Source organism: Dermacentor albipictus, unplaced genomic scaffold, assembly GCF_038994185.2.
Source record: "Dermacentor albipictus isolate Rhodes 1998 colony unplaced genomic scaffold, USDA_Dalb.pri_finalv2 scaffold_13, whole genome shotgun sequence".
Lineage (NCBI taxonomy): Eukaryota > Metazoa > Arthropoda > Arachnida > Ixodida > Ixodidae > Dermacentor > Dermacentor albipictus.
Genome location: NW_027225567.1, coordinates 8717324 through 8739724, shown reverse-complemented (window position 1 = coordinate 8739724; position 22401 = coordinate 8717324). Strand labels below are relative to the sequence as shown.

At 45.9% G+C, this 22401-nt stretch overlaps 1 protein-coding gene across 1 annotated transcript in view; it reads right to left on the bottom strand.

Annotated features, from left to right (window-relative positions):
- Nucleotides 1-20743, bottom strand: part of LOC135915899 (uncharacterized) — a 102156-nt gene extending 81413 nt beyond the window's left edge. Inside the window, exons 1-2 of the mRNA XM_065449092.1 lie at nucleotides 20570-20743; nucleotides 20233-20359 (exon numbers count right to left, since the gene is read on the bottom strand). The gene's annotated coding sequence lies outside the window, so the exon portion shown is untranslated. The remainder of the gene's footprint in view (nucleotides 1-20232; nucleotides 20360-20569) is intronic.
- Nucleotides 20744-22401: the final 1658 nt, after the last annotated feature.

The window sequence follows — 22401 nt, the reverse complement described above, 5'->3', positions numbered from 1 at the left end:
TTGTGAGTGGGAGAAGGACTGTCGTTCGAGGAAAGATAGCAGGCGCCGCAAAAACGTGTTCCATTAACTTTCGGATGCCTGAAGCAGGAGATATCGGCCGCAAGTTTTCTATGGCTATGGGATTGCCTAGTTTGGATATGTCAGCATGACGTCATGCCTGTGGGCGTGCCCTGATGCTAATGATCATTGAACAGGTTTGTTAGGTGATGTGGATCTGAATCACTGAGGTTTCGAAGGGTTGAAAATCTGATATGATCTGCCGCTGGCGCCGTTTTTCGACGGAGATCTTGAAGTACCACGCGAACCTCATCAATTGTGATATCCGCGTCGAGTTGCTCGTTAGGTTCTTCTGCGTGCAGGTATTCGTAATACTGTGGCGGTGGGTTGGTAGGGATGAAACGTTTTTCTAGCTCTTTGAGAATAGCAGACAGATCGTCTCGGTTCTTATGTATTAAGCTGTGTAGGCGATGAAATACTTGTGACTTTGTAGTGCATGGATCTATGAGTGCGCGAAGTATCGACCATGTTTTCGCAGTGCTCAGGATGCCTGAGCGACGCTCGCAGAAACCTCGCCAGTTGTTCTGCACGAGGGTCCGAGCATATCCTTGTGCCTCCTGCGAAATTTGGTCGATACGCCGGCGAAGCTTGCGATTGAGGAGTTGGCGTTTCCAGCACCACGTGAAACCTTTACGTGCTTCCCACAGATAGAAGTGCGGGACCACGTCCGGGGTTGCAGTTGTGGTAACCAGTGTACGCGTACACGCGTCTAGGTAAGCAGAAAGGGACTCGAGCCATTGCTGGTATCCTACCCCTTGAGGGGGTGTCTGTCAACGCTCCCTGAACCGCGTCCAATCCATGATCCGCACTTTGCGCTCAGGAGAGTGTGCACTGTGCAGTGGTAGGGTAGTGGCCATGATATAATGGTCACTGCCTAGATGTTCGTCGAGAGGACCATATGTGCAATCACTGGTCCAATATTTTTGGGAAAAGGTCAGGGCTTGTGTCCTGTCTGACGCTGTTACACAAACGTCTTGCGTGCCCTCAGTCTGTATGTAAGGTGTATCTCAAGTTACATATGTCATCCCAGAGCCGAGTTCCTTTGGCTTCAGATTTGTGGTACCCGCAAACTATATGCGAAGCATTAAGTCACCGCACACGAGAAGCGTGCGTCCAAGGCGTCCAAATTCTATTAGAAGGCGATGAAATGAGTGTGAGCGTGAGCGCGGAGAACTGTACAGACTGAGTATGCAGAGAGTGCGACTGTTCTTCCCCTGTGTAATGATTTCGAGAATTTGGTGTGGGAGGTCAATGTTTATAGTATTGGAGTTGCACGTTAAGTTTTTTTTATACTAGGGCCCCCACGATTGGAGAAGTGCCCGTAAAAGTGGTGAGGCCGGATAGAGAAGGGGACCAGTTTGGTTCGTGTAGGAGGATATTATCAGGAGGGTGCGTGGACATAACAGCGTACTGTTGCAGGGATGCCCTTTTTTGACGGTATCCTCTGTATTTCCACTGCCAGACCACGATCTGCTGGTGGCTAAGGGCCGCCATCATCTTCATGAGAGGAAGCGGTCGGGCATGAGTATGGGTGCGATCTTTTTTCACCTGTGAGGGGGGGTTGGGGCGGCGCGGACTGGGAATCCTGCAGGGGACGCCAATAGAATCCAAACGGATTCTATTGGAAAAACATTGACTCGCAGTGGAGGAAAATAACTAGGAAGCTTACCAGCAAGCACACGGCCTGTGGGGTTGGCAACACAGCCACAAAAAAAGTCAAGTGGAAAGTCAGAGAGGCTGAAATAATTTCATGGGTGGCGGCAATGGGAAAGAAACCTGCCATGTGTAACTACTTAAGAGGAAAAAACGAAATCAGGAAAGAAACAATTTATGATAACTCAAGGAGAAGCTCATTACTTTTCGAAGCGAGATCGGGCTCTTTAGAGCACGCACCTATAAAGCGAGATATAAGAAGGAAGAAGCATGTGCTTGTTGCGGTAAAGCAAAGGAAACGATGGCGCGTATTTTATTACAATGTGAAGACGTCTGCCGAGCGGTCGATTTAAGCACAACTGGTCTCCTCGAAGACCTTGGGTTCAGCGAGAGCAGGGGAAAAGTAAACATGTCCGCAACAGAGAATAATAAGAGGCGATTGGAAGAATGGTGGAAGTAGGGAAACGATAAAAAACAGAGACGTACAAAAGCAAAGTTCGCAATATGGGGTCAGATAATTTGGTTGTGGGAGTTCAGAGTGCTCTTTCTTGTTGTTGTTGTTCTCTTTTTTAACCTAGGTAGGACATTAGGCAGTACAATAACAAGAGCTTGGTGGCGCAACCCACCGCTCCGTTCCAAAGGGGACGGTCATAACATCCATCCATCCATCCATCCGGGGGACTAACCCGGTGAATAGGACACGTGTCCGCTCCTTTGATGCGTGTATAAAGGCAATGATTTCCTGGCGTAGCACCGGAGATTCCTGCCGCGCCCTCTCTATAGCTGCCTGTATTCTGGCCTTTGTGCGCTCTATAGCAGCGTCCAGCTGTGCAAGCATCTGCGCGTGACGCGCCTCCATGTCACGGCGTAGCCGCGCGATTTCGGCGGAAGGATCGTTGTTGGCGTGCGGTACGGTAGTAGCGCGGGACGTGTTGTGGGGTCAAGACTGTGGGGGAGCGAGCTGTGCGGGATCTCCCGGGCAACTTACCTCCCGAGGTGCCGCCTTGGCACTAGTGTTCTCCGTGGCCAGTGGTTGCTGACGGTCCGGGGTAGCTGCTGAGGTTACCGGCTTGTTTAATAGTGCCTTCGTGTAGAGATGGGGGGGGGGGGGGGGGATGTCTGTAATGCCGGAGCAACCTGACGCTTCAAATGGCTGTGGGCGGAGGACGACTGGGAGCGGGATCTCTAACGCGTTTTCGAACGACACCGCCCAGTTTTCTTAACTGGTGTTCCAGAAGCAAGGGTTGTCACTGATGAAGGAGCCGCGCTGCTGGAGACCGTCAGTTGCCACTGTTCATCTTCGATGGCTTTTTTGACCCAGGCTCGGTTGAAGGGTTGTCGCTGGCCTCGTGGGCACTTTGGTTCAGCTGTAGGATGGCCCCTTCCACAGGATTTACACCGGGAAGAGCCTGGGTGTGATGAGACAGTGTTATCGATGCCGCACTGCTCGCAAATAATGACGTCTGGTGTGGGGCAATGGTAGGCTTGGTGTTGTAATTTGAGGCACGTCTTTCAGACCAGCTGGTGTGGACGGTGTGGGTAGCAGCGCAGCTCTCCTCCAAAAAATTGGACGAAGCGTGGTACACGTAGGCCCTCGAAGGTGACCAGTGCAATACTTGACTGACTCGTCATCCGAGCCTGTATTATCTCGATTCCGGATTTTTGCATCTCCTTGATCAGTATGTGTGAGGGCGTGCGTGTTTCGAATCGGAACGACACCCTTGCACGAAACGTCAGGGGCTTCTAGATATGCGGACCCCAGGTAGATGTTTTGGCTGATTGACAGTTCTTGGACATTCAGCATGCGACGTGTAATGATGTGTGTGATTACGGCCAGGCTTTGTTATGGACGGGTCCTTAGGATGAGGTCTCTCCGGTCATCTGGGCTCACTCCGGCCGCTGTCCAGTGCGCAGTGGCCAACGTTGGTCTGGGCTATTCATCCAATCTAAGGCCTCCGAGAGGCCGGAGGATAACTTTTTCACCTCGGAGGGAAAGAGGAGGCGGGTGTTTTGACCCGCTCTGCTAGGGGTCGGTGGAAGGGTCCTCAGAGGCATTCTGCGGGAGCGACGCTGTTTCGTGGGCATCAGCGTTGCCTGCGCGTCGCTTGTTGCGGACCACCTTCCAGCAGGCAACGTTGTACGCTTCATCTTTTGGCATGTCCGTGTCGATAGCGAAAGGTGTCACGTGGCTTCAGCGGTTGTGCATATAGTCGCCAGCCTTCATCCGCCTGCTTTGGGTACGGCGCCGCATCTGAGATCAGTGACTTACGTCCTCTGCTGTTATAGGTAAGTTATATAAAGGGTGATCCCTGTACCAAGTGCAGTAATTCCTGTCTTATTGCGGTGTCGTGCCCACCAAAGTTTTACTATGAATTGAGATTATTATTGTGTATTCCGTACACCCTGTGTTCTGACGTTCTAAGCATATTGCTTATGCTCTCGGGCGATGTTCAATCGAGCCCGGGCCCCATGACTAAAGTGGAAGCTGTTGCGTTTGCTTCGGCCTTAAAAAACATTGATAAACTAGTAGCTGATCATGCAACAATGTTAGCTCATCTGAACCAAGTAAGTGACGAGCAAGAAACGGCTAAAATCAGATCAAATTACTTAACGTTTAAGTCGCTGCCATCAAGGCAACGATTGCATTGCAATGTAACACCGAAGCTCCTACTGACGACGGCCTGCTTAATGTTTCAGATCAGTTGGCAGAAATTACGTCTCGTCGCGGCGATGCTGAAAACAGGCAGCAACGATCAGATCTTCTCTTTGTCGGGATTGAATATAATGAGGAAAAAGAATGGGCCAAGCCCGAGCAAAAATAATGAGCTTTTGCTTTGAACGATTAGAAATAACCAGCACTGGTTCACAATTTGAGCGTGTTCACAGGCTCAGCAAGTTCACCGAAGGAAAAAACAGACCGATTATTGCAAAACTAACCTTCTTCAAAGACAAGCAGCAGATTTTCTCTTCGGCACGAAAATTAAGAAGACATTTTCCATCATGGAAGATTTTTCTCTAACGACACGACAAGCAAGGCGAAAATTCGTAGGCTTTGCCAAAGGCCGAAGCAAGCATTTCAAAGTATCACTCAACCATCTGTATATTAAAAAAAACACCTACATTTATGATATAAACACTGACTTAGTTGTGCTAGCTAGCACATAGTTAAAGTTTAACACGCGCATGCAAGATCGGAATAAAGCTGAGTCACATCATGCCATTTCCTCATTATCGCTATCATCTCGTAATATCCGAAGCCTACTGCCGAAACGTAATTTGGTCTGTTCTTTCCTTGACGACAGCGACTGCGTCATACTTGCCCTTACCGAAACGTGGCTGTACACTGACATCATCGATGGCGATATTCTGCCTGATCGTAACAATTTTCACATATACCGAAATGATCGTATATAATAAGCGTGACGGGGGTGTTCTTGCAATAAAAAAAACTCGACAATCATATACAATCAATGCACACTCTAACACAGAAATTATCTGGGTAGCCTGCATAACCAAGTTTTCCACTCTACTCATAGGCAATTGTTACCGACCTCCTGACAGTAGCCATTCATTTGTGAACGAACTGTACAGTAGCATCAGTGAGCCTATCATGTTACGTCGCACCGATGCCACTTACATTTTCAACGATGTTAATTTTCCTATAATAGAACGGAACCAGTTGTCTTCCTCCTGCCGCATGTCCACAGAATTCATCTACCTAACCTTAGATTTTAACTTATTTCTAATAGTGAATCAACTTCCACGCGGTTCAAACATTAAAACTTCTTTCTGGGCGAGTTGGTGCATACTTGACTTGTATGTTGTGTCCCTTCCTTGTTACTTTGTGGATGCATGTTTTTGCGCTGTTACAATATTTAAGTCAAGGTTCAAACATTACCGACCTAATCCTTACGACGGCTCCTGAAACCATAGGTACCGTACTACACAGGCATGGTTTTAGTGATCACAAACTCCTTCAAGTTTCGCTTGACATTCCGCCACCGTTCTCCGGCACCGACAGCAAAAAATTCGCGATTACAGTAAAGACAACTACAGCAAAATTAACGCCGAACTCGAAACCTTCTACACTGACACATCCCTACTATCCTTCGACAGTCGTCCTATCGATAATAACTGGGCGCTTTACCGAGACAAATTGAGTGCGCTAGCAAATCAGTACGTCCCGCTAATAACAGTAAAAAATGATAAATCAAACCCCTGGTTTACAAAATCCCTCCGGCAGCTAAGAAACGAAAAGAAACGTTTATACCGCACAGCAAAACGACACAGCACGCCTTCCTCATGGAAGGTATAGAAGGATTTTATGAAAACGTATTGTTCCACAGTAGAATTTGCTAACCAAAAACATTTTTCTAGTGATTTACTTTCCCTTCTGAAATCTAATTCTAAGAAGTTTTGGAAACTTGTATCCCCCGAACACGATCCGCAACAGATATCTTTGCTAGACGACGATCATGTTCCGCTTTCAGACAGTCATTGCCCCTCGGCATTTAACACATTCTTTTCATCTGTTTTCATCCGGGAAGAGCATTTCGACGTTCCATACTTACCCGGCCTTGACTTCCCATATATGGAACCGATCTAAATAACTACCGAGGGCATAATACTTCCAATTATTAACCTTAAATTATCCACTTGAGCCAGCATTGACAATATTAACTCTAAAACTCTTAAAAGCACTGTCTACGCTTCTGCTAACATTTTATACCACCTTTTCAGCCAATCTTTAGCAACAGGTCAACTTCCCTCCGATTGGAAAATTGGAAAAATAATGCCTGTGTTTAAAGATGGTGATAACCATACTACCGAAAGCTACCGTCCAATTTCCTTAACTTGCCTCTGCTGCAAACTTCTTGAACACATAATTGCTTCTGATGTTTACCGACCCTTAGGATCTAAGTTTCTTTTTTTAACAACCCACACGGATTCAGGGAAGGCTTCTCATGCGAAACCCAGCTACTAGAATTAAGTAGAGAACTACATTACAACATGGAACAATAACCTCCAGACTAACTGTATATTTCTTGATTAAAAAAAATTAAATTATGGGGTTTTACGTGCCAAAACCACTTTCTGATTATGAGGCACGCCGTAATTTTTATGTATTATTTTTTTATTTTCAAATACTGTTGGCCGTCTTGGCCGTAACAGGGTGGGTACAGCAGGTTTGCACATAGCGTAAAAAATGTAAACACTTTATAGACGTAAATAGGACATGAAGCAATGAATGTTGGAAATACAACGCAAAACAAATAACGAAATACAAATACAATAGTTTGGCTAAGAAATACATGTTTCTTACATTGTGACAGTGATATTGGAAGCAGCATAAAAGAAAGACTATTGTATGTATTTCTAGAATAGTGTGACAATGTTTGCATGGCACCACTAAGATTCAATTTCATAAACGGTTTTTAACGCGTTCCTCAAAGATTTTAATGCTACTCGACTGCAAAACAGACGCCGGCAAACTGTTCCATTCCTTAATCGTTCGCGGGAAAAATGAATAACCGTACATGTCCAGATATGCTTTTGGAATGGAGAACATGCAATGATTGCTTGATCTGTCGTTTCTAGCCTGCCTGGGAGCAAGATAGGGTGTTGTTTCTATATTGAAGTGGCCTTTTGATAACAAAAAAAGAAATTTAAGTCTAGCGAACTTCCGCCGTTGAGCCAGTGGAGGCAAACCAAACAACCGAAGCATTTCGGAAACAGAGTCAACACGATAATACCGGGAAAGAATGAACCTTGCAGATTTTCTCTCTATCTTCTCAACGCGGTTTATTAATCCTGATTGAAACGGATCCCAAATGACACTGGCATACTCTAACGTTGGTCTAACGAAGTTAAATATGCAAGTAGTTTGACGGGTGTCGTTGCTAGCTTTAATTTTCGGCGAAGGAACCATAACTTTTTTCTGCAGCTGCACAAATTCTGTCTATGTGTGATTTCCAACTTAAGTCTTTCGATATTGTTAAACCTAGGTATTTTATCATTTCAGCTTCGGTTAGAATTGTTGAGTCCATCTCATAATTACATTCAATAACATGCTTTGTTTTGTTTGTAACTCTGAGCATGACTGATTTAGATTCGTTAATTTTCATTTTACTTATTGCGGCCCAGACTTCTACAGCTTTAAGGGCTTGACTAAGTGACGCCTGATCGTTTTTGTTATTGATTTCACGATATAATAAACAATCGTCTGCAAATAGTCGGATGGTTATGTCGTTGCTTATGTTATGAGCAATATCATTTATGTAAACTAGAAAAAGTAGTGGTCCTAAAACGGATCCCTGTGGAACGCCTGAGGTTATTTTTAATTGGTTAGATTTGTTACCTTTTATTTCCACGTATTGTGTCCGATCTGTAAGATATGAGCGGATCCACATAACAACATCATAATTTATATTCATTTCCACCAGTTTTTTAATTATTTCATTATGTACGACCAGATGGAAAACCTTCGAGTAATCTAAAAATATAGCGTCGACTTGCTTTCTATTGTTCAAGGAAGCTGAAAAATCGTTGATCGTTTCTATCAGCTGTGGGACAGTTGAAAGGTGCTGTCGAAACCCGTGCTGGCTGGGAAAAAAGCTTTCTTGTCTTCAAGGCAGGTGTAGATTGACTTTGAAACTATGTGCTGAAGTAGCTTGCAGCATACACACGTGAGTAAAATTGGCCGATAGTTTCCTATATGTTGCCCTTCACCATACTTGTGACCCGGAACCACTTTTGCGACCAGCCAGTCATCTGGGACCCGTTTTTGTTTCAGCGAAAAATTAAAAATGATCTCTAGATAGTGAGCTACCCATTCCGCATATCTGCGCATAAAGGTATTTGGTATGCGGTCTGGACCCACAGATTTCTTATCGTTAATTTTAAGCAAAAGAGCTACAATGCCTTCATGCGAAACCTGAATATTAGGCATTGGTGATGTGTACGGGGATTCTAGAGGGAGAGGAGAAAGACCATCTGCAGAAGTGTCAGTAAAGACAGATTGAAAAGAATCATTAAAACACACTGCTATACGCGAGTTGTCCGACACAAGTTCGCCATTAGCGACAATGACACTTGGACCTTCGTTACTATGCGACAAATGGCGCCAAAAACGGTGTGGATCGTGCTTCATAAAATTAGTTAATGTCACGTCATAGTAATTTGTTTTATATCAGCAGCCATATTTGTGCGCAATATAGAGCTTAGCGCCGAAATTTTATTATGATCTTTAATTGTTTGACTTCTGTCTCTCACGGTTAATTTTCCGCTTTAAATATATAATTTCTCGAGTTCTCCACGGGTTCCGTTTATTTATTTTCTTCTTCCGAGTTGGCACAAATCTGTTTACGCAGTAAAAAACAATATCTTTAAACGCAATCCACATCGCATTGACGTCATCCGTCGAAGTGAATTCATCAAAACACAGCGAAAGATGACCAATAATGCTTGTGTCATCGGCTCTATCGAACCACAGAACATGCGTAGTACTACCAGCCTTCGGGTATACCGCGGTAGACTTTATCTCCACGTAAACTAGCTTATGATCCGAGAGGCCGGTTTCAACCGATACGTCGTAGTCTTCAAATCGCCTGTGTAGGAACACTAAGTCTAATACAGATCTTGATTTCCCAACTACGCGTGTGCACTCATGAACTACCTGCTGTAAATTCTTACTGAAAGCTATTTCTAGTAGTAGTTCACAATGGGCATCTTCGCGAGGCTGAACGCTAAGCGTGGACCAATCAATCTCTGGCAAGTTGAAATCCCCAGCAATGATTATGCGACAGCTGCGCTTTTGAAAGCTTTTAAGTAAAGCTGCATATCTTCAAGATAAGAAATGGGCGACTTAGGCGGTCTATAAACAGTTCCAAGAATTATCCTTGTTTTATCTAGCTTAATTTCACACCAGATGCTTTCATGTGTTGGAATGCCAGTAATTTGCACACAGTCAATATCGGCCTTGAATACAATAGCAACACCGCCCCTCCACCCCCCCCCCCCCGAGCATCGCGGTCTCTTCGTATGATTTTGTAATTAGGTGGTACGAGCTCTTTGTCTTGTATTTCGGGCCGCAGCCACGTTTCGGTTAATGTAAACACATGGGGATCGTAATTAGCCAGGATATATTCTAAGTCTCCAATTTTGTTTAGTAAACTTCTTGCGTTCAAATTGATCAAGCGGAAGGCATTCGAATCACATGTTTTGTTCCGTCAGTCACCCGTACCAGCAGTATGGCGTCTGTTAGGATACGGAACGTTCACATGGCTGCGCTTTGATTGATCCCACGTGTACACGTCAGAGTCCACATGTAGTTTGTCGTAATTCAAGCGCACGCGATGCCCGTCCTCCCTTTCTTGTTTCACGGAATCCCAGAGCATTTTACGCTTCTCCAGCGTTTCTTTTGAAAAATCATCAGAAATGGAGACGCCGCTGCCTTTCAGCTTTCTGTATTGTTTGTAAATTTTAGCTTTTTCCCTGTAGTCATACAACCTGAGAATTACAGGTCGAGGCTGGGCGCTCTTTTTTCCTATCCGATGTATTCATTCCACGGTACTCAAGTTGACGCCAAGTTTTTCTTCGAATACACCTACTAACACGTTCGCTTCAAGGTCAGTTAAGGATTCCTTCTCGCCTTCTGTTATTCCAAATACCACTATGTTATTCCGCCTACTTCTGTCCTCAAAGCTGTCCATTCTTTCCTGCTGCTGCCGAAGTGTACTCTCTAACTGTTTTACTGTTTTAGACAATTGAGCGATTGTACTTCACCAGTTCTTTAAAAATTTTAAGGCTGTTTTCAACCACCTTCAGTCGCTTGCTCATGCGCTCTAGATCTGATTGTATTCCTTTTGGCCATCGCACAATTCCTTTAACATCACCTTCGATTCTGGCCCAGGGTTCATTTCTACGTCGCCAGACAGCAACAGACATAAAGATGCAAAACCGGAAAAAATCACTTCTGGGCACGGCAGCACAACAGCAAAGCGATTATCATTCTTGTAGCCATAAAAATTGTAATAACTAACCTGTTCAAGCAACAGAAGGCGGTTAGATGACATTGCATACGCTGTGCCGCCGTGCCCACTGAAGCCGTAGGTTGACAGTGGCCAATTCATAGTGTCGGACGTGATTCCCGTCTCTTGCCATTGGTCTCCGTGTCCGAGAGTAACGTTGATAGCATGGTCCAGTTGAATGCCGGTACGGTCCAAAGGTCCGATGGCGCACTGGTTCCACGCATGCAGCTGGTGCGATGCGGCGATCAGCATCACCTGTTCAAGCAACAGAAGGCGGTTAGACGACATTGCATACGCTGTGCCGCCATGCCCACTGAAGCCGTAGGTTGACAGTGGCCGATTTATAGTGTCGGACGTGATTCCCGTCTCTTGCCGTTGGTCTCCGTGTCCGAGAGTAACGTTGATAGCATGGTCCAGTTGAATGCCGGTACGGTCCAAAGGTCCAATGGCGCACTGGTTCCACGCATGCAGCTGGTATGATGCGGCGATCAGCATCACTTGTTCAAGCAACAGAAGGCGGTTAGACGACAATGCATACGCTGTGCCCACTAGGAGGGCTCCGGTAATTTTGACCACCTTGGGTTCTTTAACGTGCACCTAAATCTACGTACACGGGTGTATTCGCATTTCGCCCCCGTCGAAATGCGGCCGCCGTGGCCGAGATTCGATCCCGCGACCTCGTACTCAGCAGCCCAACACCATAGCCACTGAGCAACCACGGCGGGTTTTTTATTTTTCGAAAGCCTTTGATCGTGTCGCCCGTTGCAGTCTGATTTCTAAATTATCTGCCCTTCGATTAGACTCGCTAACCTAATCTTGGCTCCATAACTTCCTTTCACTCCGCCAGCAATTCGCGGTAATTGACAATTTACAATCCTCCTTTTGTCACGTAACTTCGGGCGTACCACAGGGGTGCGTCCTCAGCCTCCTATTGTTTTTAATCTATATAAACGACTTGCCAGAAAACATTTCTTCCTGCATGCGAATCTGAGCTGTCGATTGCATTATATATCGTCCAATAACCTGTGTCGACGACCACTTAACGCTGCAAAACGACCTTTACCGCATTAACAACTGATGTAAAAAATGGCTCATGTTGCTGAATACAAAAAAAAGCAAAATAATATCCTTCACACGCAAGCAACACATTTCCAACTACTGCTACACCATTAACAATTACCAACTGTTGCAGGATCATCTTATGAGTACCTTGGCATTTATTTCACACCTAGCCTCTCCTTGTCTCCCCATATTACCATCATATGCGTAAAAGCTTCAAAACCTTCAGGATATTTACGTCGAAATTTACATAACTGTCTCACTCACGGTTATCGACTTCATTTCCAGGCCTTGGCTCGTTTAGAGCTCGATGTCGTTTCATATCTCTCTAGCGACCTCTGGTTTTTTGGGGTAATATACCAGGCCAGCCGCGGAAGGGTGTAACTCAGGGCCTCACACTCGGGGCTCACACTCGGGGCCTCACACTCTGGGCCTCACTGTGCTGGAGTTCCTGCGAGAAAGTAGAGTTTCAACGCGGTGCACAGCATGAGTGTTCGCAGCAGCGCGCGTCCGAGTGCTTCTTTTTTTTTTTCGGGGGACGTTCCCGCACGCGGCCACACGCGCGACCCTTCCAAAACGTTTCGCGACTAATCTGCAAGGGCAGGGCGCATGCGCCGTCGCGCCATGAAAGAGTCGGATTGCTGGCTTGTCGGTTGTTGGGAGCGTATCTTCGGCGTCGATAAGCATTGCCGGTGCCATTTCCTCGTTGGCGTTCTCCGAAACGTTGCATAAAAGCGGTAGTGACGCTAGACGCTGCCTTGGTGCAGGGTCATGGCTGTTAATGTCGTCAGTAAGAACGCGAGGTGGAGCGCTGCCCCCCGGTGAGTGGCGTGCATCGTCGTGCCGTGTCCAGGGGCTCTATTCTGGACATTCCGCCATTTTCTTCGAGGCGTAACGTAGACGCGACGCGTTCAAAATGGCACTGATGGCCCCGTTTTGCTTTCGTAACATGACGCAAACTTGACGTTTTGCCTAAGAAACTGGAATGAAGGCACTGAACCTAAGGTCATAAGGTTGTCGGTAAAGCAGAACAGTTTTCTTCCGCAGTAAAAATAGAGCAGCTAGCTCATAGCGCATGATTATTCCGTCGAAAACTCTTCTCGCTTAAGTCGTGAACTGGGTATACAAGCTGTCATTTGCTTCATTAGCTAGGACGCATGTCCCCGGGAAACGGAATGAGTCATCGTATGTCGGCGCCAACGCGCTTGTTTTCCGCCTCGAGACAACATACGCGGCCTACCAGTGGTGATGAGCGCACGTTCTAGGCCACGTTATCGCTATCTCGCGAAATGCAAGTGACTCAGCCCGATTCGGCTGGCTGAGAAACGACCAAATATCACCGATAGCGTTGCGCGCGCCAGAGGTATCCGCTTGCGTGACGCAAGTGCCAGCGCTGCCATCTTTTGTTCACTTCGATGGGTACTCGCACCGCGTTAGGAAACTTCAAGGCGCCACCTTGCGTACATTCATTTTATAAATTACAAAGACACCGTTGTCATATCTTCTTATTGTGCGAAACTGCATGACTTGATTACAATACAAACGCTGCAGTGAAAAGCGGACAACGTTGCGGAAAGTTTGCTATGTTCAACCAATATTATTTCATATAAACGCATTCTTTTAAACAAATGATGGCCCAACATACAAATGCCAACATAACCCGAGAACGATGCAAATACTACGAGCACGCGTTATGAACAAAAAATTATCATGGCGCCAAACGACAGGAAAAATGTGGCGATACGCATTTCTCTCGGCCGCCATTGCACAAGGCTGTTCATTAGCGTAATTCGTGTGGTTCGTCGCATAACAAATTGTGGCGGAAAATGTCTGCAATGGCAGCCCAGTGCAACGTCACGAAACGTCGAAACGGCCTTTCCTGTTACGCTCCCCATGGCATATTCATTTTGCCAATCAGCAAGCTGACATGGCGCGCCTATCTTGGTTCGCCACCACATATTCGCGAAATCACAGATGCATTGCACTGACTTCCATACACTACCACTCACTTTCTTTTTGAAGCGATAACGTCGCAATATAGCTGCCAAGGACCAATAAAATGTATTAGTCGATAAAATTTGCAGCCCCACCTCACGCTCCGTCATCTTGATGAAAACGCCAAATTGAATTATGCGAAGCTTTCGTTTTCCTACACAAATTTCAAGGCACGTGAGCTCTCCACAACCAACCAGAGAGTAAACATGACGGATAATGGCGGCTGCACGGCCGCCATGCGTGTCGGGAATAGCGCCCCAGGTTCGGCAGACGCCGGTTCCGTTAGGCTTATAATGGGGCGTTTAACCGTACAGTACAACACTAATTTTATTCAAATAATCAAACCTTGTATGCGACAACGTCTGGATCCTTAGCCATAGGGTAGTTATGGATCCATGTAGTTATGCAAAGAAAAGTAAACGATTCAGACACAAGCACAATCATTTGTTTCGGATCAAACAAACAAAACAAAAACAAAAAAGAAAGCAAATGCAACCAAACGAAAACCAATAAACTAAGGTGCAGGCCACCGTAGGAGGGAAAAGCCACGGCCCCCGCCGGCTCGGGCGCGCGCCATTCCCCGCATGGGCAGGTTGCAAGTGCTAGGCGGCGCCCCGTCTTTCCGACCCCTAGCACCATCTGACGAACAGTTGCGCGAATGTGGTAGGATTACTCACGGCGTCAGCAGCCCGCACTGCGCGTTTGGCGTCCTGTCAAACGATAGCGATGGCGCGAAACAGCGTGCCGATATTAATTTTATCCGGGTTTCTGGGAATTACAAGATATTCATAGCTTTTTTTAGCTTTTTTCGTGAAAAGAATTTAGGGAAAGGAAGTCGTCTATTTGAAGTGGGGCACGTCTATAGTATACGACGTGAGGGAAGTGTTGAACTCGCACTGATCGGAAGTGACTGCTAGGTTTATTCCGCAAACGAAAAATAATGCACCAGCGAGATGCGTGAAGCTCAGCGTAATTTACTTCGTTATCTACGGTGTGGACGCATGAAACTGTAGGCGAAATTGATTCTTGAAGATCGGCGACAGCAGACAAATACTAGCGGGGAGCTGCGATTGCCGTGCTGGCATCGCAGGGAAATGCAAGGACGCCGCGGTAGTTTCCCTGTACATACATGACGGCAAATACGAATCCAAAACATCTCATCCAAGAACGTGGGGCGTATGAACGACTCGTAAGACCTACCAGAGGTATTCTAACGTTGCTCTCCCCAAACACAAAAAAAGGGGATGAACTTACCAGTTGTGTTAGACTACGCTGGGAAAATATTTTCGCCCAAGTTACTGGAAGTGCGATACTTTTATGTTGCGATTTTTCAGTGCGTGCAAAGGAGGTTCCAATAAACCACGTTGTCAAAAAATTTTGGTGATCTCATCTGCACCTTCGTTGATATGCTGCCATGGGCGCAGAAGAGTGTATGCCAGCTCAGCCGGCTGCCACCCCTCCTCAAATCTCTCAGCAAGCCCTAGCGCAGTTCGAATGGGAGAGGATTGGGAAGAGTTCCACGGCTTTACTGCGGTACAGTGTAGGAACAAACTACTTTGTTTGATGCATATCCGTGTACGCACTGCAGGCAGTGGCGTAGCAACGGGGGGGGGGGGGGGGGCGTGGGCTCCGGGTGCAAGAGGCCAGTGGGGGGGTGGTCATATACGTCTGGAGACACACAGAAATTATTGATATCCTCGCCTTCCTCCAATAAACCCGGGGTAGGGGGGGGGGACAGAAGACCTATATGGGCCCCGGGTGCCAGACGACCTAGCTACGCTACTGACTGTAGGTGTCCCATTGCTGCCATCATTGCTGTAAAAGCAAAGAATTCAGCGCTATAACGCACTTGGCATAACGCCGGAACATAAAACAGCTTATGCCGTCGGACGAGCGCTATGCAGTGTTGACGCCGTTCAGCTTCATACGGTCGGCTTGGAAACCTGTAAAACTTTGTTGCTCGTGAGTTGGTGTACGTGCTGTTGCAGCCCACTACTCAACAGCTCGGGTTGCACTTCGGCAGTGCTCAGAAAAGGCAACAGCTACGCGCGAAACGGTGCGCATACAGGCTTTCCGAACGCAAGCGGGCCGGTCGTATCCTGCCGGTTCTGCGCTCGCCGCCGCGAGGGGCGCCCTGGTAGGCGCGGGAACTACGTTCGCAACCTGCCTATGCCGAGGACATAGCCATCGGCACCCAGAAGCGAAAAGGCTTAGTTTTTGCCCAACTGCTGTCACCACACGACAGGAGCCCCACACCACCAGTAAGGCAGCAAGCATCCGAGGCAAGACCCATGTCCTCCCTCCCACGGCAGCCCGCACACATACATCTTGCGATAAGAATACATGAAACGGTTACACAAAAAGAATTGGTTGAACATTTGTGACCTTAGCCATTTGCAGAACGGTAACATGTAATTATTATTTACTCAACGCAGCAAGAATGTACACTGATATGCTATATATACATTTGATGCACGGTGTGCCGAGTAAAAACAAGGGTACACTGGCATTGACACTTACGTTACTATACATCCATGAACACATACCTACGTAGAAACAACAAAAAAGAGTAACAGCAACGCTGTATCCAGTTGTTGACATCATTATAACTTTCGTTAAAGACTAAGATTAGATCGGAAAGAAAGAATTCGTTTACAGAAGTATTAAAATCTGCTGACCGCTTAATGTTTGCAGGAAGCGAGTTCCATATTTTGACACCTATATAATGTATGCGTCGCTTGCCATACTGGTTGTGACATATCGGCACGAGAAATTTCTCTAAAAAGGCTGAGCGACTGTTAAATGTCGATTCATTGAAGATAGTGGCAGGAAATCGCGTGTTGCGTCTGGTTATCGAGCACGCTAATAAGGCAACGCGGTAATCTCGCAGGTGCGATAATGACATGACTTTGTTCGCAAGAAAAAGATTTCTTGACGGTGTAGTAAAGCTAGCGTAGTTGATTATCCGCAAAGCTCTCTTCTGAAGCCGCACTACAGGCTCCAAGTATGTTTTGTATGTAAATCCCCAGGCTTCAATACAATAGGCTCAGTGAGAATGAACGAGACAAAAATACAAAGTTCTCAATGTTTCGAAACTGAAATACTCCGCGCCTTTGTAAGTACGAAGCGTGCGGAAGAGACCTTACCACACATGTCTATTGATATGAGGCTTCCAGTTCAGAGCGGAATCAAGCGTTACCCCTAAGTAGAGCACTGAGTCGACTCTTTCAATTTCATCACGGCCAATCGTAATGCGGCATGGCTTCTCAAAAGGTTTTTTTCTTAAACGGGGACATCAAAATAACAAATTTAGTTTTATTTGTATTTAAGGAAGGTCAATTACTTTCAAACCATTTGCTAATATATTGAAGTTCATTGCTGATTGTTTTAACAGTGTCAATTTAAAGATTTGCTACTGACCACAAGAGCTGTGTCATCAGCATACATGAAGGCATGTGCTTCATTTAGGCCGTCCGGAAGGTCATTTATGTATATTGTAAATAATATTGGCCCAAGTACCGAACCTTGAGGTACACGCATAGTAATGTCAGAGAGACTTGAGGTGTGCTCATCGATGACCGCTGCTTGTTTACGGTTATCGAGATAGCTTTTTAGAAAGTCTAAGGAAATGCCTCGAAATCCAAATCCTTCCAGTTTCATGAATAACATACGATAGTCGACAGTATCAAATGCCTTTCTTATATCTAAAAACACTCCTATTGATATTTCGTTGTTGTTCAAGGCTTCATTGATTACATTAGTTAAAGACAGAATAGCCGTAGTTGTCGATCGGGACTTCTGAAAGCAGTGTTGACGCGGGGAAAGGATGTTATTCTTGTATAGAAATTGTCTTATTCTACTAGCCAGTAGTTTCTCAAAAATTATGTTTATGCAGTTCAATACCGATATAGGTCGATAATTACCGAAATCGTTGGGGTCCCCACATTTATAAATACGCGTCACTCTTGCTATCTTCAATACCTCCGGGTATGTGCCCGTGTAAAATGATGCTTTGTTAAACAATTTAGCGAGAGTAGGTGCCAAGGTTTTTATATTATTTTTCACTACGGACACCGCAATACCATCGAAACCAGGTGCCTTTCCTCTATCTAATAGATTTGCAGTTGCTATTACTTCCTGGATTGAACTATCTATGTAGCCAAAGGAACATGAATGCCTAGCAGGCAAAGATGGCTCGAACCTACTTTGCATTCCAAAAAGAAGTTGTGTTCCAACCATACAAAAGTGATAATTAAATTCTTCACTTCCTGATGAAGCATCGCATCCCGTAGCAATCGATGGAAGAATTCGCTTTAAAACTGTAGGTTTATTAATAGAATTTATAGTAGCCCATATTTTTTTTCGGATTGTGAGATGACGCGTTGATCTGGTTACTGTAATAAAGCTTCTTCTGTATTCTCATTGCTGCCAAGGCTTTGTTTCTGTGCTCCTTGTATTGATAAAGTAGTACGTGTTCCCTCGATATTGTTTCACTTTAGTATGCCAGTAATCTCGCGCTTTAGTTAAGTTCAGTACGCTCTGTGTCATCCATGGACATATTGGTTGCGTATATCGTGTCTTTACTTTTATTTGAGTGCACTCTGCAATTGCACTTTTAAGTCTTTCTATTAGCATAGAACAATGCATGTTAGCGTTTAAGTCGTCCAAGTCGGAACGACATGTTGGAAAGTGACAGTGACAGTTTTTCATGATCAAGTCGCTTTGTTGTACCGGAAAAATTCGTCCGGTTAAAATGTGTATCGTCAAGACAATGTAGGAACGCAATCGGTAAGTGGTGAGCAGGACCTGTATCGTAGACTCCATAAAGGCTTTCAGTTGCATCAAAGTTACATAAAATGTGATCAAGGCAAGTGGAGGTATGACTTGTAATTCGCGTAGGACCAGTGACAAGATTACTGAACCCATTCGAAGACAGTAAGTTTGAATATTCAGTGTATCTGCTACCAAGAGTGTCAATATTCTTGTCGCCCACTATAACAGCTTTCTTATTATTTTCGGTCAGGTGGATGAGAGCATATTCTAGGTCATTCAAAAACATGCTACAATCAGTATGCGGGAGACGGTATACAACACCAATGATGACATTGTGCAACTCTACGAAAAACATCTCCGAGTGTCCGATATAGTAGGTCTATTCAAAGAAGAATAAAGCCTGTACCCGAGTGAGTTTCTAATATAGAATCCCACCCCTCCTGGCCTGTTTGCAGCAATTCTAGGACACGAGAGAAAAAGGTAATTTGGAATGTTGTAACTTTCGCCAGGCTTTAGCCAAGTTTCCGTGACGGCTATGACGCCATACATGTTATTGTGCTGTGCCAACAGCGTAAGAAGAGCATCAAAATTTTTTCCTAAGCTTCTCACATTGCATTGAAGCAGTGAGCGTGGTCTATGTAATCTATGAAGGTTATCAACAGAAGAAGTCGTGAGCATATTGGGGGTATTTGTGCCACACGGTCTAGGTCAGCCTCCGTGAAGATGCGGAGGACATCGGAGTTTTCTGCTCTCCTCATCAATATTCGTCCTCTCGATACCCAAGCATATCTCCAGTTGTGTTGCTTCTTTGCGGCAATCGCTTTTGCCAGTAAAAGTTTGTACTCAGTGCATAAGTGCTCATTTATGAACACTGGTGTACGTTCTCTCAGGCCAAAATCGGCTGCAGTAAGACGGGCTTTCTTTTGCATATTGAAGCAAGTTGTCACGGGCGGCGCAGGTCTTGAATTTGATAATGATGTTAGATTGATTTTCGTTTTTTGTTGGAATACGGTGTACGACATCAATATTAGCCATTGTCACCTGCGCAGCAACCTTTGCTGCCAAAGTGGTAACAACTGCCGATAGTGACTCACTGGGTACCCTGAGGATACCTTTCACTTCAAGATTTGTTCTACAACTGTATTGCTGTAGTTCCATCAGTTCATGTCTAGTAGCCTGCAACTCTTTAGAGAGGCGGCTGTTTTCACTTTTAAGTCGACTTTGTTCCGTCTTCACGTCGCCTAATTCCATCTGCACATTACCAAGTGCTTTCTTGAAATCCTCAAAGCTTTCGCTCATAAAATCTGCAGGTTTCTTAAGGGAAGCAAGGTCACGGTTTAGGTTCTTATCCATGTTGTCAATCTTTCCACTCAGCTTCAAAAACAACACAGCAAGTTCTTTCACCGTTGTGGGCGTTTTTTCGAAGACCCTTTCGCCCGTATTCTTGCTCCCCGCATCAGATCCATCATCGCCCATAGCTAGAAGACGACCCAGGCACGAAGCTAATATTTAATTTTATCAAGTTGTTTTACACACCTGCAATGCACAAAAGTGCCGTGAGTAGGCCGTCGATGTGAGCGTGCCTGGACCGCCCACAGCAATGGTCAAAGCCAAAGTCTTTAAGGCACGTTAGTTGATGGAAAATAGACTCACAAGACTCACTCACAACAGACTCGCGTAGCTCGGTCTACTTGGCGAGTCGTTGCTCGTCCAAATCCACAGATGCGGAACAGGAGACCACGCGGCGATTCCTTCTTGAGCCTCCAGGTGAAGGAAACGCCAACTAGCTGTCCCTGCGCAGCGTTCTCTTTCAGCACGTTCGCACGAATAACTACCAAAATACGCGCGACTGTAACTGCAGCGCTACGGCTAGCCCACAGCGAAGCACACTTCAAATCAGAACAGTTAATTTTTAACAGCGGAATATGTGGTTCTGAAAGGCAAAATATCGGCCGCTACGCCGAGAAAACCATACGAGCACAAAATAATGCTTCGAGACGTACCCACTGCTGGAGTGCCGCTCGCTTGTCCTGTTCAGTGTCGTTGACGTTGGCCAAGGCTGAGCTTGGAGTGGGCAACGGTACAGCTTGGTAGCTGGCTTGTTGTCGTGAAGCTGACAAGGCGGTTGCGCATTTAAATGAACGCGTGGGTCGCGAGGAGGCGAGCGCATGGCACACGCGCTGCACGAATCGCGAGTGGGCACTGCTATCGGTGGCGATGGTAACTCCTGCCGAATCTGACATGTTTCGTTTTCGGACTTTTGCAACTTAAAAAAAAAAACTTGTATTTCCCGTACAAACATTAAAATCATGGCTCTGTATACAAGCTCAAACATGTGAAGATTTCGTGTGAAGATTTCCCTTTACTTTGTTTAGGCGAAAGTTAAAAGCCCTAATAAATACACACAGGTCAACAATGAGGTAAAAATTGTAGGCGACCCTAATTCTTTCACTTAGGCATCGACTTAGATTAGTCTTTTGAAACTCGCACCTCGGCGTGACGGGTCTCATATGTCTACGATTCTGTACTTTTGTGCGCGGTAATGAGTGATTTCTAATTCTCATTCTTACCCACTTCAGTAACTAAACTTGTACCACGTTATGCTACCTATTATGAAACCCATGACTTTTGTACTGTGCTATTTTTTCCTTTTTTTCTGATTTATTTTGAATTTCCTCCCCGGTCGTCCGGTGAACCGGAAGTGCTGCGCAAGAATCAAGAGTGCCATTCGATGCTCGTGCCACTAAACACCACATCTGTATGTATTGTGAATGAAACTGGGTGCTCAGCATAATCAGCAACGGCTAGCTCTGTGGAAAATCTTTCGTAGTAAATAGAGTGCGCACATCTATCACATTTTGACCGTGCCCATCATGTCACCGGCGTAATGAGCGAACAGTTTGCAGCGTGTCGCCTAGTTCACATCTCGTCAGCGCGGGTCCTTGGTATCGTAGGATTTGCAAGTAGCATTGCCCTGCAGGTAATGGGGCTTCAACTCCACTTCGTAGTTTCCCTTGTCGTTTCTCACAGCCCTGATCACGTCCGTTTGAAGCACTTTTTCGACGTCCTTGGCTGTCTCCAGGAGCTCCTCTATTGCACCAGAGTCAGTTTCGTGGAGGCATCTGACGTATTCTTCTTTCACTCGAACCTTTGCTGCCCGTATGGTCTGCGAGCACACTTCAAACGCTAGCAGTATCACACGGTGGAGGCTTTTATACGAGTTCAAAACAAGCGACCTCGTCGACCCGGCGCCACTCATGTTGAAAGGAAAGTCGAGTACTGCGCACTAACTTACGCACGCGCATGGACGCGCCTGGGCGTCAGTCGTTACAGTGTGATTCGGGTCTGAAATATTACACGCGCACTTCATCACATTAAACACAGTTCACTTTATGGTGTTATTCTTCGACGGCTGGTACCGAATCGCGGGCAATGAGGATGGGAACAAATTGTCTCACGCGCCGACTGTCATGCACCTTCCTTTAGCTGCCAACATTCCTTCCCCTCCATAGTTGCTTATATCTTATTGAGTTCGGCTACTAATCACGAGGTCGCGGGATCGAATCCCAGCCACTGCAGCCGTATTTCGATGGGTATGAAATGCGAAAACATCCGTGTACTTAGGGTCAGGCGCATGTTAAAGAATACCAAGTGGTCCAAAATATTCCGGCATCCCCCACTACGGCATTCCTCATTATGAGGTCGTAGTTTTGGCACGTAAAACCCAATGATGTATTGGCATTCGTTAAGGATGTCCTTGGCAGTCGCAAAATTCTTGAATGCAAGTAGGTATCAAGAGCTGCGCGCGAGGTCTTTGAGTATGTTGGTAGCCTTT